At 30.8% G+C, this 10,044-nt stretch overlaps 2 long non-coding RNA genes across 2 annotated transcripts; both read left to right on the top strand.

The window, feature by feature from the left end:
* Window positions 1-2,624: 2,624 nt before the first annotated feature.
* LOC145579030 (uncharacterized) lies at window positions 2,625-3,844 on the top strand. Its single transcript, XR_014098976.1, has 2 exons — window positions 2,625-2,798; window positions 3,366-3,844. It is a non-coding gene; the product is annotated as an uncharacterized LOC145579030 (long non-coding RNA).
* Window positions 3,845-7,743: 3,899 nt separating this feature from the next.
* LOC145579029 (uncharacterized) lies at window positions 7,744-8,771 on the top strand. Its single transcript, XR_014098975.1, has 2 exons — window positions 7,744-8,055; window positions 8,230-8,771. It is a non-coding gene; the product is annotated as an uncharacterized LOC145579029 (long non-coding RNA).
* Window positions 8,772-10,044: the final 1,273 nt, after the last annotated feature.

Raw genomic sequence — 10,044 nt, 5'->3', positions numbered from 1 at the left:
CCTATATTAGCACATCTATTATGTCCCTTTATGTGAAATTATAAGACATGTTGGGGAATTTCCTGATCATCTATGACTTGTTGCTCCTGAATTATACCACGCAAAAACAAATGTTTGATTATCTCTAAGTTTACTAGGAACTTTTATATGACGTATGAGTATGATTGAAAAGAAGTTTAATTTGCAGTATGTATGTAATTTGGGTCAGTTAACTTTAGGTTCTATATTTGGTTGAAAGTTTAGAAAAATCTTAAATATGAGTTATGAGTGCTTTTAGATGCTTGTAGTAGATATTATCTTTCAATGCTTTTGTATCTGCTTAATCATTTCTATCTGTGTTTGGTAATTGTCTTGATCATTCTGACCTTTTAAGTGACTTGGGGTGTTAATGATAGCAGCAACAGTTTCCAACATGAAAGGGGAAGTTTAGTGATGAACAACTTGTTTGTTGCTTTTGTTTGGATCTTGAAGCTCCTGCTCGTATGACAATCGAAGGCCACATGGCTGTCTGTAGTTTACTTGTGAACTCCTTTCTTAATTATGTTGCTCTCATGTGAAACTGTGAACGTTGTTGCTGTATTATGCTAATAATAAAATTAATTAAAGCCAGAATTATTACTGCTAACCTGGTGTCTCACTTAACATATTTGGTGGATTTCAAGTCTATCACAGAGTAAATAGTCCATTTGCATTGGTTTTGCTTTGTCAATTGTCATGCAAGATTATTCTAACAACTAAATGGTGCAATGATAAATCTTTGATTCTTTTTTCGTTGAAAGTTAAATTTCGAGTAAAAGAAATTATTAATACAAAGCAAAATTTTTTTTTCTTTTTCAGGTTGATATGCGAGCCCGGATTCGAGGAAACAAGGGATATTAGGTAGTGCAGCTGTGTAGGCATCTCCTTGTAGCTAAAATGAAGTAAATGGCAGCAGGAAATCATCATATACCAAATTGAATAATGCAGCATAATCTTTTGTTGATGGAAAATTTTGGGTTTCTGGCATCTTTATCGAACATCTGCCCTCATGTCTACCCGCATAACATGAGGTAGTTTTCTCATGAGGGGAGTACTGATGATATAGCTATATACAAGTTTTGTGTCGAGACTTAATTGTCATGTTAATGTATGCAACACGTTCTCTACTAACCTTCTCGACACTTCCTTTAAAAAATTTGTATGTACTTCATTCTTATGCGTACTAACCTTCTCGACACTTCCTTTAAAAAATTTGTATGTACTTCATTCTTATGCGTTGGCAAGGCAATCTGGCATAGAGAAAAGGATATGTGATGGACCTGATGATGGTTGGAAGGCTACAAAATAAAACTTGACTTTAGAAATATAAGGATATTGTTGTGCAATTGATATGATGTCAACCTTGAATTTAAGATTCTGTACATTCAAGATGCTAAAATGTAACTGATTCTTTTCCAAGGCCAACAACTAACGCTCAGTGAATTTCTTCACAAATTGAAAGAAATTCATCCACTTTTCAAAATTCAACTAATGTATGATAAATTCAATAACTATGTATTCAGTTTTGATTTTTTCCCCCCTCCATTATTAGAAGACCTATTTTTTCTACTAAAAAATATCATTCTCTCTGCTTAATTAAATGGCATTGAAGCTTGTTTACAAAAATAAAATAAAATGAAAAATAGCATTGAAGCTCGAAGTTTAAATTCAACGAATTTTTACATGACTATTAATCAATATAGTTGGTCAAATAGAAAAACGGAAATAGTGCAAAATTTCAAAATGTTGTAATTAAAAGAAAACAAAGGAAGTACTTCATATATGGTGGTTATGATGCAACTAAAAGAAAATGAAAGTACTTCATATATGATGATTACGATACATGATTTTACCAAATTTTATAAAAATTTACAACAATTTAAAAGTTATAAAAGCATCATTTAAAACCGTGTCAACATTTAAAAACTAATGTCATCATTTAAATTGTTTAAACCAGTGTGCGGCCTGCACGTTGCACCGAGTTACCACTTTGATTAAATTGTGTTTTTATGAAATATATTATCATCTTTTTTGACAAAATGAAATATATTATGATCGATTATGTATGTTATGCATAAATGTTAAAAATAATGTTACTAATTGGTAAAGAGTATAGAAAGATAATTTTTAACACTCTATTGTTTATGAAATATTGATTTTATTCCTTTTTTTTTTTCAACTGCTTATCTCGTATTTCCTTTTTAATTGATGCATGTTATTTATAGTTATATTTATATGTATAGATGACATCAATTGTTATTGGCTAAGATGGTAAGGAAGTAGATCTTGTTTCCTTGAGTTAATGCTGCACATATCATCAATCCTTTGAAAAGAAAAAGGACCAATAACACATTAGTTCCATACTTAAGTTTTATTCCAACATACCAGTATAAAAACAACCATAGTCAACCACCATTATTAACTTGACTAGTTAATCTACAATTATTTTCATCATAAATGTAATTTAATAATTAAAATTAGTACTAATGATTGAAGTACCGTACTGCAGACACGTGAAAGCACCTTTCACTTTTCCAAAAGCAAAACCAATCATTCAATGAAGTAGTTTCGTACTTAGTTCTCAAACTAACTTTAAATAACTTTCATCAAAGTAAAAATTATACTCACCCAATCCAGAAAAAAAAATAAAAAAATAAAAACAAAATAATTAAACATGAAACTTGTTTTTGTGTTCTTCATCATTTCCTTTCTAGCCTTCTCAAATTTGATATCAGTAGCCAAATCCAGCTCCCCGGCTAATCATGATGCATCTTTTAAAGGTACTTGTAATAAATCTTCTCTCTTTTATTATTTTCATTCATATATTTTTTTTTCCGTAAATCTTTCCTTTGCTCTCAAGTGTAGGATCTAATTTGCAAATTAATGTGGCATTGCTTATGATTAATAATTTTGCTAATTAAGTTTAATAATACTATTAGAATTTTTATTAGATCAATAACGAAGACAGTAAAATCATATTTAGTGATTCTTGATCATTGTTTTGGGTATAAATATTTGGTATATAGTTCATCTTCTTAATCGAGACAATATTTTGAAGTAAATTATGTGATAATTATTTCATATCATACATGGTAGAAAATAAAAATGAACATGTAAATAAAAGTCAAACACTCTTACTACAAGCTTTAATTGTTATCTACCTAGCTAATTATATAATTAGTATAAAAAAATTGGTGAAAGTTGACTGTCTTTGATGATTAATTTATAATTTGATGATTAATTTATAGTTTGATGATTAATTTTATACCACTACTAAAAAGATTAATTACTTTTATGAATTTATATTGGTAATATAAGGTTGTAAACTTGCAATTTGCATGTTACAGATGAGACAATAGTAAATAAGACATTATGCCATGGGCAACAAATTGCTTCAAATGGAAATGGTATCAAATGTAACAAAGTTACAAATAGTAACGTTGATTGGGGAAATCATGCCATCCATGCCTACCGGAGACAGGGTGGTCGTGGCGGCAGAGGCGCTGGCGGTGGTGGTAATCTAAACAATCGTGCTCCTACGACTCGTAAAAGCAATGCATCATGGCTTGTCAACAATTGTTTCTTCTTTGCTTATGTTACCTTTGCCTACCTTGTTTTTCAGATTTAATTATCTTTTGATGTGTAATTGCTGTAATATTTAGACAAATTTGTTACTCCTTAATTAAGATGGACTCTCTTCTGTTTTATTTCATATAATTGTTTGATCAATTTTTTATTTTTATTTTGTAATGGGTGTTAACTACATACATTAAATTTGCAATATTGATCTTTAGCATATAAAATGATACTTTTCATGTTGTAGGAAGCTTATTCCTAGTGGTCGAATATCCTTGCCTTGTGCAATTTTTGCCTCAAGGATGTTGGATTTTTTTTTTTTTTTTTTGGAAGCAAGTTAATGTTTGATTTTTATTTTATTTATTATTATTATTTTTTTTTTGGGTGTGTTTAGAGTCACAAGGACGGAGATGAAAATTGATCCCATAGTGCTTTGGAATTGGGAGGAAAAACTCTAACCACTAAAACTATTTTTAATTCAAAATTTATGTTATGTTATGCTATAGAATTAAGGCAGATGGATTTGATTTGGATAATGTAATTTTAATTTGTGCAAAACATAGACGAGTTGGGTAAAATTGCCTCCTACTTATTGGGGAAGAGTCCATTTATACCAATGTGCTCTACTTTTAAATCCAGTTGTATTTTCCTTGTGGGTCTTATGTCAATGGGCCTATGTGAAGACTTGTACATTTATGGAGTCATAACACTCATAAGGGGCTGACTTTAAATTTTGACACAACATTCCGGCAATCCTAATTTATATATCCAACGTTTGAATTGTTGTTTTATATCTTAAAAGTTAAAACTCAGTATTTTATACTATCTCAATTTTTATTAATTATAATTTTAGAAGATTGTATGGATTCAGAAATAAAATTTGTTTGTGAGTGTTAAATGAAGATAGAAAGAAAGAGATGCATGCATTACATGCATATGATGACGAAAGAGAGAAAAAAAAAATGACAATTTAAGCAAGATAGTAAACATTTGTTGGAAATAATATAAAATATCCATTTTTTTTTTTGCAAATTTTGCAAGTAATATAAATTAAAGGCAGTATTTGTTGGATTTTGGGAAAACTCCTCAAATTGGAGTTTGTACCATTGATCAATATATATAGTATTACAAGACTTGTCTCGAACAAAATCAATATTCATCTAATCATCTCCACATGTTTGGTACGTTGGTGTTGAATCGGGTTGCTAAAAAGGTAAATAATGTTTATAATTATTTACCATAAACTTCATATACAATATTTGTATTTTACCATTCATTATGTTTGTGGAGATATATTATATATTGTCATACTTGTGAAAATTCCAATGTTTAAAATTTGTCTTTATTCTTGTCATTTTAGCGTAATAAAAAATATAATAAAAAAATCTAGATCCAAATTTCTTTAAGACCAATTCTTTTTAACTAATGGAATAGCCTCTACTCTTCTAGATCTAGGTCCGCACATTTGGAAACGAAACTTTGAGATTCAAGATTTGTTAAGGTTCTGCATCAACGTATAAACAAATACTAGGACTGTGATATTAGAGCAAGAAAAGTACTCATAAAAAATTGTTGCAAGAGGGTAATATTGCCAAATTCGCCACAAGTCGTTGCTAGTGAAGCCCCTATCTAGGCACTCCTAAACTAGATGTGTATCTAGTTGTTTTTTCCATGAAAAGGATGTTGTAGTTGGAGGGATATCTTGTACTTGGACAATTTGAGTGAATCGTTGTAAGTTGTAACTCAAAACATTGATGTAATGTGAATGACATACCTCCAATGATACACCAATGATTTGGACAATTTTTTTTATTAAGGTACAAAAATTTCAGGTATCGTTTTACGTAGTTCCTATGGGAATTCATATTTCATGAAAAAAAATTTCTCTTATTTTCTAGGAATTGAGCTAATTTATTTGGTTGGCACTCTAGGAAATTCCTTCCAATTACCAAGGGGGTATAGGGATCGGAAGGGGGTCGCAACCACACCCAAAATGTCACACAATCAAGATAATCAACCATATACACTAACCAATCAACCCAAACTAATTCACCAAAATCAATTCACCAATTACACCAAGTAATGAACAATAACAACAAAGCACAAACAAGCAGTAAAATAATTCAATCAACACGAGAATTACATGTGGAAATATCTCTTCGATGTGAAGAGTAAAAAACCACGAGACCTCTTGAAAAGTCCACCCTTAATCTTCTCTTATTAATAATTGAGGGTAAAATAAACTCCAAATCAGTCTACATAAGGTTTTCACATCCACCAACATACACCAAATAATAAGAGATGAAAATAGTGAACAAAAGAAGTAAAAATCACCAAAAGACAACAGTTTTGTCAGGAGACAATTCTGACGAAACTAGAGCTTAAGACGATGACCAACCGTTCATAATGAAGATCTTGATGTTAGGAATAAACTGTCAAATTTTGAAGACGATCCAACGATGGAATTTACAGCGACAGACAAATCTCTAAATGTTGTCCCTGAAAATTGCCTTCTCTCAAAACCCTCACTTTTGTGTGTTTTTCTTCTCCCTTCTTACTGCACTTGTTGCCCACACTTAGCAAGAATTACCCTCAAAAGCTTACTAAACAAGCCACGAAAAATAAGCTCAAAGTTGGACTCATTACTATAAGTAAAATGTAATACAATTTGGGTCATTCATTAAGACCAAAATAATAAAACATTTTACCATAACTTAAGCTGGACCCACAACAGGGAGGCTTGGTGAGAAATCCTTCAAATTTCTTTTCTCATTTTCCTCCAACTAAACACAACTCCATATTCCTCTTTCCTAGGATTTTGTATTTCTTAGGAATATAAACATCTTCAATTCTATGTTTGATCTTGACGGTTAGAAATTTAAGTTATTTGCCTTTGAAAATGTGTAATGAAATACCATAGTCTATCTTTATATCTCAGTTTCTATAGAACTTGAAGTATGAACGAGAAATCTAACATTATTCAAAATTTGTTAGTTACACGGTAAACAAGATTAAGAACGTTATAAACCACATTATTAAGCTTTTGTTAATGTATGATAATGAACCAAATGAATGTCAGATCTTAGACCCCACCATTTGATTTACAATGCAAAGCCGTTTTCAAATTCCAGAAGCTTAAGGTCCACCATACCATAGATGACCACTTTCAAAGAGTAAGCATAATTTGGACAGTGATTCATTTCAAAACTATCCTTTGCCAGTCTGTCAATGCCATTTCCCTACAAGATACAACTTAGCTTTTCAAAGTGAACAAGATTTTATTCTATATGTTTCTACAAATTAATTAAAATAAAATATATATCTTTTGGCTCCTTAATATATACTTCCACCATTTAATAATGTTATCTACACTTCTAATTAATTAATTAAAATTGGTTTTTGTTTTAGGTGTGCAAAACATAAATTATTATTATTGTGATGTGATAAAAAATGACTTAACTTTTTTTGAAGGGGTCCGGCCTAGTATAAGTTATACTTCCTCCGTTTTTTAATACTTGCAACACACACCTTTTTACAGTATCTAAGAAAAGTGGGTCTTATGTGATTTAAAACAATTAAAATGGAGGAGAGAGATAGTTAAGAGTATAATTTAGTGGGTCGTGAGATTTTAATAAGTGTAATAATACAACTTTTGACATAAAATACTTTCTAATTATAGTGTGTTGCAACTATTGTGACATTTCCATTTTAGGGAAGTGTTACAACTACAAAAAAAAACAGAGGACGTATATATTAATAATATCTATATAAGAAGTACTTCGTATTACACAAATACCTTAGGTACATATATATCCTTTGCAACTAACCTCCTAAGTGGAAAAAACCATGTGCAAATTGAATCGTAATTATTCAAAACACTTATTGAATTGGACAAGATTTTAATTGAATCCGAATTGAAGAGTGTTTATGTATAGTGTATATGCAATATTAGTATTATTTATTACTTTTGGAAAAAAATTACACCAATTTTATGTTTTTTTTTTTAATATATAGCACCAAATTATATAGGGTTTTTTGTTCACAAATTTCATTATACAGGATCAAATCTCGTACAAAATATATTCGTTTAAATTATACGTGGATGACATAAAATAAAACTAAAAGAAGAATGAAGAGTGTCATGTTACAGCTATTTTGAAATTTGCTTGTTTAAAAACGCTTTTATAATATATTAGTATAGATTCATATAAAACGTTTTTCAGTCCTCTGTATTTTCTTATCTTCACATATATATAAAAACCTCATTCATTCCTTACCTATGAGGCCTACTATTAATTACTACACACATTACCACTAAGAGAGAAAGCTAGAGTAGAGAAACCATGAATCTACAAAATCTCTTATTGTTGCTCCTCATCTTTTTCTCTTTAGTTGAGTTAAATTCATCTGCCACAATATCCAATAATCCTCCTAATATGAAAGACTTCCTACAACATAAAGGTCCAAATTTTTCCTTAATATTTTCATTTTAGAGAAATTTTATTTATATCATATGGTTTTAACTTAGCTTATATCAAATTTATACTTCTTAGTAGGTTAATTTTGTTGTATTTCGAATTATTTTAGATGTATTATACTTATAATAATCATAGTTAACCTTTCATTTAAATGCAGGTGAACATAAGACAAATAAGAACAGCTTACAAAATGAAGAGGAAGTAAATAACAAGGTTAGTGATGATAAAAATGAAGCAAATAAGTATCATTACTATATGAAGAAAGGCGCGGCAGGAGGACATGGTGGTGGTGGTGGTTCGGGTGTTGGAAGGGGTGTTGGTGGAGGCGGTTCGAATGCCATTCATCATCCACCAAATTATAAGAAATCGAATGGCGCTTCCTTAGATGTCCATCCTCTTACTTCCATCATTCTCACCATTTCTTCAATGTTGTACATTGCTTGTGGTCTACTCCTTTCTTAATCTAGTTGGTCATATATTTATGTCTTAAGGGATATGAATTATGAAATCATATAGGATGATATAATTGTTTTAATATTTTTATCAAACAAACAAAAAAAAAGAGGGATTGTTTTAAGAATTGGTGATTGGTCATTAAATAGGCCAATTGCATAGAAATTGAGGGGGTTTTTTTTTCTTTGGTTAATTAGCAATGATGTTTGATTATGATCCCTGAAGATTGCGGGATTAATTCTTTAATTTGCTGGGTTTTTAATTTTTGATTAATGTTTATGATTGTTTTTGTGTGAGAAATCCAATGCTTAGCAGGACTTTGGTTGTGTACGAATGCAAAGGTAGTTAAGGGTGTATATCTTCACTGACTTGTCTTGAGCGACATCAATTTCATACAATTTATGGGATGAGTCGCACAATAAGGCAAAGTCTTGAACAATATACATATAATAAGCCGGCTTAGCTTCCGATTGATAAAGCAATGTAACATTCTCATGACTCTCATCGATCTAATCACAACAACATTGGTAGGGTTGGCCGGTTGGGGGTGTTAGGGTGTTTTTTGGTCACTTGGTCCAACTTAAATTCTTAAAAAGGTTGAGGTAAGTCAAGTGCCGGTGCACTGGACCCTTAAGGAAACAGAAAATGAGGGGCAGATCTTTAAAACTGTATTATCTAGCGGCTAAATTGAGCATGGAACGAACAGGTACACAAGGCCGCGAATTAATTTCACTTGCAATTCTAGTTTTGTGTAACACAAATTCATGTAAGTGACTGGCCACACGGTGTGGCCAACCATTATAGGGGTTACTTCGTTAGTGTTATAGGGGTTACTTCGTTAGTGTTATAAGGGTTAATCGGACAATGTTACAGGGGTTACATTGGTTAGTATTATAGGAGTTACATTATTCTTTTACAAGCCACATGATGTGGCCATCCGCACACAAGACGCACTGTTACAACCTTAGGATTATACATCATTTTCCTATATAAAATGACCCTTAAATAGCGCACTTAGGGTTCAAAAAAAGTACATATGAGCCGTACATGAACTATGTGATGCAAATGTTTGAGAGGATTTCTACCACATAAATATAAACCTTATACCTTCTTTTTTTTTTTTTTTTTTTTTTTTTTTTTTTTGACAACACTTAATACCTTATTAAAGAAAGAAGAACATTAGGTAAAGTTCCACATTTTTGGAATTAAGAAATTAAAGCAACCAATTTATTTATTTTTATTATGGGAAAGTAACTGCAACCTAATTAACCCATTTATGATTAAAATAGAATAAGAAAAGTGCAAATGAAAGGCACACATTTTTCATACCCATTTTAGGGTGAAGCTTCCATGAGAGATAAGCAAGCATCTTTAGCCAACCTTTTGTGTCTGAAAACTACGTGATGGAAATGTATGTAAGATTCTTCAGCAAATGTTACTATAATTGTTAATTGGATTTGGATTTGGAGAATATAATCATTTTGGATTCTACACAATCTACAAATGTATTTACTCAAAT

Source organism: Chenopodium album, chromosome 14 (genome assembly GCF_948465745.1).
Source record: "Chenopodium album chromosome 14, dcCheAlbu1.1, whole genome shotgun sequence".
NCBI classification, from domain to species: domain Eukaryota; kingdom Viridiplantae; phylum Streptophyta; class Magnoliopsida; order Caryophyllales; family Amaranthaceae; genus Chenopodium; species Chenopodium album.
This window is presented reverse-complemented; position numbering and strand designations above follow the sequence as displayed.